Genomic DNA, 6,297 nt, shown 5'->3' with positions numbered 1-6,297 from the left:
ATTCAGTTCAGTTCAGTCCATCAGATCTACAAACGCATAGAGCATCCACCTTCCCGTGCATAGCATCTGTTCCAAAGCATCCCTTCAGCGTTTCCTTCCCAGGAGACAAGGGAAAGATAGTGGACAGCAGTACATTCAGCATATCAGAATATTCGGCATATAGGCAGCATATTCAGCAGCATAGATCCATTTGGATCTCATTGTAACCGCATTCATCATCAAATATAGCTGCATTGCATTGACACATATTTGTCTCTCTCTTAAACATCATTAAGTGCAGTTTAGTTAGACTAAGGTTGTGATTACTACGGTCAGAGACCTCACATGTCACATCTCTTGCCACCCCCACCTATTTTTGTTGCTATTCTTAACAAATCATCCAAGGTGATTGTGGTTAAGACTAGATTTGTCTCATAAGCTAATCTTATGGGTTGGTCTTGTTGGAAAAGAATTTAGTCAATGATCCAACCTTGTGTTATTTATGCACGTGATGGATGTGCTTTTGTAAGACCCCCTTTATCAGGAGTAGCCACTCTCACGGTAGTTCCCAATTTAGACACTAGATCGTGGCCAAGTACGGCCAGATGGTTCAGACATGGCTTATATAGACTTGGCACTTTACCCAAGGATGCATGCTTGCGTGAGCTATGTGACCGCTTCATTGGTGAGTGTTGGACAAAGGACACACTGTTCTCGGGTTGGGGTGCCCGTTTGAGACTCTAGACCAATCTTTGATGGTTATGGAGTTTGCATAAAGTCCATACTTTGTTGCAGTCTAATACGGTCCCAGTCGGATGATGTGCTCCATTGGTCATTTTGGACCAAGTCATGGGTTGATCATGTGGGGTGACGTACGTCCATGCCAACCCTGGGTACTATATATAGACTAGTTTGGTCATTAAGTTCATTGTGTAAAAGCACTCTAGTATAAGCAAGACATCCTCCATCCACTATCTGTCTAGATCGCCATCAAAGCTAGAAGTTGGTGAAACATGCAAAAATGTTATTGGCATCTTAGCATCGAAAGATCTTTTGGTGTCATTATTAGATTCACAAACTGTGAATCAAAACAACTCTATCAAGAAAATCTACTAGCCTAGTTGATTTCTTTCCAATTGAACCATATATATATACCTAGATGAATCCAAGAACATGCCCAAATTCACCTTTTAGGAATGTGCACGTTACACACTCATGGTAATCAACCCACAAGACTATATAACTATCTTGTTTGCTTCATTTTACTCCACATGAAGTGATTCCTCAATGTTGATGACATAACGGTACCGGACATCATTGCGATGCAGCCTCTCAAGAGCCTCATTGATGTATTGCATGGAAATACATTCAATCATTGGGGCTATCCCCTTCTCGGCACAAAAATCAACCATTTCTTGCAATTCTTTTGTACCCCCGGTCATACTTCCTGCTATGGACTTCATTCCTGCATAAAAAGCAAAAACAAAACATGACCATCATGATTGTCTAAGTAAAAAGGATGCAAGTAGGATCCCTTTGATTCACTACATAAGAAACTTACCCCTGAATAGATTGGTGGGACTGAACTTCATCTCATTTGGTGCTCCTACTACAACAAAGGTGCCGCCAGTCTTTAACAGTGGAAGGTACAAATCCAATGGGTGGTATGCTGAGGCAGTATCAAGAATACAGTCCAGGCTCCCTGCTGCTTGCTGCATAAGAGGCACAGAAGCCTTGATCAGCAATGACAAAGGATCCCAATGATGCCACATCATAAGGAAAAACAGATCCCAATGCAATGTCATGGAGCCACATCATCATCTATACAATTAAACACACTAATCTATCTGGGGAGCTGCCACGTGGCCAAACGAGGGCAGCTCCCCAAGCTCCCCCGCTCGAGTGTGAAGGGGGGCGGCAGCGCGAGCTGGCAAACTAGTCGAGTTAGTGAAACAAAGACAGTTGAAATACCTCCATCTCTGCTGTGTTTGAGGTTACCAGAAACTTGTCTGCCCCAAGAACTGCAAGAGCTTCTTCCTTCTTGGAAGGGGAAGTGCTAAGGACCGTCACAGCAACTCCAAATGCCTTCCCAAATTTCACAGCCATATGGCCAAGACCTCCAAGACCTAATACTCCAATGGACTTTCCAGGCTTATTCATACCATGACGTGTCATTGGACTGTATACGGTAATACCAGCACATAGCAGAGGTGCTGCATGCTCCAGAGACAGTTTATCTGGAATCTTCACACAATACCTTCAAAGTAGAAAACACCTTGAAACTTTGGAGAAAACATAAGCAAGAGGCCAACGTGTAATTTTTCCAACTTTGTGTAGCTTACCTTTCATGGACTACAATATGAGTTGAGAAACCTCCCCTGGTAATGGAACCATCATGATCTATGGCATCATATGTCAAGATTACCCCCTTTTCACAGTAGACTTCCATGCTCTTATCGCAAAACTCGCAGCTGCGGCACGAGTTCACATATGTGCCTGTCCCCCCCACACGGTCCCCCACTTTGAAGCGAGAAACTTCAGATCCAATCTCACTATTTCATGTCTGCATGCCATAAGATTGAAAATTATGGCATGAACTGTAGGGTACTACAGACACAGAAACCAACACAGTTCTGCATGCATCACAACTTGCAAGCAAGCTCCAAGTATGTAAAGTTATGTGGGGAGTTACAGGTATCACAGTTGAAGTATACATAGGCTCAGATGAGTGAGAGGGTTAGCTTGAGTACCCTGGCACAACGGGGTACTTGGTGTGACCAAACGTGTTGCGGGTCCATAGGAGATCAGCATGGCAGACGCCACAGTGAGTAATTCTGTATGAAACATCATGTGGACCTGGGACCCTGAATTCAGCCAATCACAGTGTAAATCTCTCTCTCTCTCTCTCCCTCTCTCTCTCTCTCTCTCTCTCTCACACACACACACATGAACCTTTGATGTGATTAAACCACTTGCAAAAAAACATCAATGAAATTAAGAACCTGCGGGAGAAATTGAACGGAGAAAGAACCCCAGAGGAATCCCGAGCTGCCCATCCGAGACAACTAGCTGCTCCCTCCTCATTGCTACAGTTTGCCATGGCTTGGTAGAAGAAAAACGGCCTTCAAAAAACAAGGATTAGGTGAGGATAACCGTGTTGATTCTAAGGATGAAGTAAGGTTAATTTTCTTCAATAGCCCTCCGAAAGACAATTTGGAGAAGGGTTAAGCGAGGTTAATCTCCCATTAGAGAGCAAATAGGGCTGCAGAGTGAAAGGTTTCCGGAGAGAGCACGGAATCCAGCCCCACCATCATTATGTCTACTGTATTGGACCCTCGGCATGTAGAGTTCCAAAAAAAATAGGCTCCTGTTTTAGGTTTCTCCAAAATTTAGGACATGTTTTAAGTAAACACAATACATTATTTCAAGTGACTTCATATATACATATCTCAAAATAACATCCATGTCTTATAGATTTATAGCGAAAACAAAAATATCATAGTAATGTAGCATACTAAGATGTAAAAAATGACCAATATTACATATTTTTAAAATGCACCACAAAATACGTATTCTCAGTCAGTAATGTCACAATCAACAAATTGAATTCTTCTCTTGTGAGAAGAATCATTCATTTGTCTCCTCACAATACGCTGTCTATTGTAAAGCGGTGATCCATCCTGCACATGCTCTACTATCAATGAATGCAAAGGACCTGCACAAATGACACAACAATAAATCAAATCTCAAAAGGACCTGTACATAACGACACATTGATAAATAAAATCTCAAAAAAATCTTATAATAAAAAAATATAATCAAAATTACCTCGTACAATAGAACATCAAGTGGATGGTACATGAGGAGCTCTAGTATAAAACCCATAATGAATACCAATGGTCATGATGGATGTAAGAAACAACCAGTCATCGGGTACTGAATACCCCTCAAATGATGCAAAGCATCTATCCATCTCTCTCCAAAACAAATAGACACCCCACTCCTCATCATCAAGAACACCGATCCCGTACATCTCGATGCCTTCGTCGATAACTCTTACCATAAACGTATCAATGTCATGCAATATCCTAAAATCAAAGCATAACAAATAGGTTATACAATTATTTATATATAGGTTCCAAAAATATTTATACAATGCCTAACAATTACACTTATACTTACCCATCCCTATAAGCATCAATCATAATCCCTCCGGAGTAATAGGAGCTGACCACAGCAGTGGCTCTGTACAGATAGACATCAGTATAGAATGTCATGTTCCATACTTTGTAATCAAGAAAAGTTATGCAAATATAGAGAATAACTCACCTGCTATTCTCGACAAAGGCATGTCCAATGTAAAGGTAATCTTAGACATGTCTGTCAAAACATAAATAACAAAAATAGGTACTTTTACCATGGACAAATATGTATAAAAAAAAGAAATCACAACAAAATTAATCAAATTACAGAACTTAAATAAGAAACCTGACTTGTCACTTTGAAGTCATCAAAATCTCCGTATAAACAATATTGTTTGTTGTAGGTGTATAACTTTGAAGATCATCAAAGGAAGACTCCATATTAGTGTTATCCTCAAGTAACACCTTCACAGCATGAGGAGACTGTGCTCGTGACAACGCGACATACAATTTTCCATGAGTAAACACTGGAGTCACCCCAAATACAACCCCAAGACATTTAGGGTTTGGCCTTGCGATTTGTTTATTGACATGCCAAATGCCAGCCGCATGGAAAACTGTCTCCGCCTCATAGTGAACGGTAGTTGGGCCTCGGTGCATATAAAGGTAATCTATGGAAGAAATACTCTTTCACTAACTTTAGTACCAGTGATGATTTCAGCCTTCAAGACTTTAAAGTGAAAGGCCTTACATATCATCCGTGTACCATTATAGAGTCCACGTCTTAGATCCAAGTTACGAAGCAAAATAACAGGAGCTTCTAACTTTAAAATTAAGCAGTGAGGTGGATATCTGTCCCGAAGGTCAATTGCGTTCAAAATTTTTGTAGAATATAGGAATGAATTTTTATCATTTTCAAGAATTGAATCTGCACTGAAATATTACTTAGGCTCACCAGGCATTCATCTTTCTTGCCATCTCTGCAAACGTTCTTCAAGATCTGTATGCTGTGCGTTCTGCTTTATCAAGGTTTCTTCTCTGCTGGGGTCTCTCCGAGGTGCCTGTGTCACGGTCCAAGGCCGAAGGGTTTCTTCAGTGTTTTAAGGTTGCAGGGTTTCTTCAGGGTGTAGTTTCTTAGGATATCTCTGCCAGAGCTTCTCCAATGCATCTAGGTTTCTTGCTTCACTGTGTATGTGCGTTCTTCATGGTTTCTTTCAACACTATGTGGGTTTTGTTTTCGATCTGTGCTACACATTTTGGGGGAAGGAGTTATCGACACAGGTTTACACTGCTTACAATCTCATGTAAATTTTTTTTATGCCTTAGAATCATGGCGATGACCATGCCTTCCATGAAGCCTGGCAAGGCAGGCGTCGAGGAAGTTCAAGAAGCTGTACACAGGATCCGAATCACTCTTTCTTCGAAGAATGTAAAGAACTTTGCTTGTAATTTGTCTTTGCTAGGTTATATTTCTGTGAGTAGAGGCCATGCAGGTTCTGCTTGAACAACTCAATCTTGAATGTGAGGCTACTTTAACAAGGATACTATTTTGCCACATATCTGGAACTCTGATTTTGCCTGCTTTGCTACAGTCTGTGCTGATCTAGTTCGGGGTGCGAAAGACAAGAGGCTTAAAGTCAAAGGGCCTGTGAGAATGCCCACCAAGGTGCTTCACATTACCACCCGCAAGTCTCCATGTGGAGAAGGTGAGTCCATGTATCTTGTTTTCATTCAGATCAGAACGATCGTGTTAACATTGACCATCAAGTATAGTCTTGTGGGTTGACTACCATGAGTATATAACTTGCACGTTCCTAAAAGTTGAATTTGGGCTTGTTCTTGGATGCACTGTTTATTGCATGCACTGTTACTAACCTACTTTCTCTCGCATGTCATGTTAAGAGGTTAAGTGTTTGGAGTCTATATAAAGTTAAGCATTTTTTTGTGCATGTTAAGAAGTAATGTAATCTTGCACCCCTTTATTTGCGTGCCTTTTGCTTTAATGATAACTTGTACTCTTGGGGTTGTGGTATAGTAGTTATCAATTTGTGGTGTAGTAGTTATCGATTTCTCTCCTCCTCTCTCATGTCATGCAAGGAGCAGACAACTTTTAGTTTTACTATTGCAGTCGATGACAATTGAAATATGGTTTACTGGTAGGTACTCTTTTCATATG

The 6,297-nt window shown here is 40.9% G+C and overlaps 1 pseudogene across 1 annotated transcript; it reads right to left on the bottom strand.

The window, feature by feature from the left end:
* Nucleotides 1-1,215: 1,215 nt before the first annotated feature.
* Nucleotides 1,216-3,176, bottom strand: LOC147616604 (putative cinnamyl alcohol dehydrogenase 1; annotated as a pseudogene). The gene is made up of 6 exons (XR_015262515.1): nt 2,982-3,176; nt 2,730-2,843; nt 2,322-2,542; nt 1,951-2,236; nt 1,541-1,691; nt 1,216-1,444 (listed from the first exon to the last, which is right to left on the bottom strand). The product of XR_015262515.1 is annotated as a putative cinnamyl alcohol dehydrogenase 1 (transcript).
* Nucleotides 3,177-6,297: the final 3,121 nt, after the last annotated feature.

The sequence above is a fragment of the Cibotium barometz genome, chromosome 38 (genome assembly GCF_041138505.1).
Source record: "Cibotium barometz isolate CiBa-2024 chromosome 38, ASM4113850v1, whole genome shotgun sequence".
In the NCBI taxonomy this organism is placed as follows: domain Eukaryota; kingdom Viridiplantae; phylum Streptophyta; class Polypodiopsida; order Cyatheales; family Cibotiaceae; genus Cibotium; species Cibotium barometz.
This window is presented reverse-complemented; position numbering and strand designations above follow the sequence as displayed.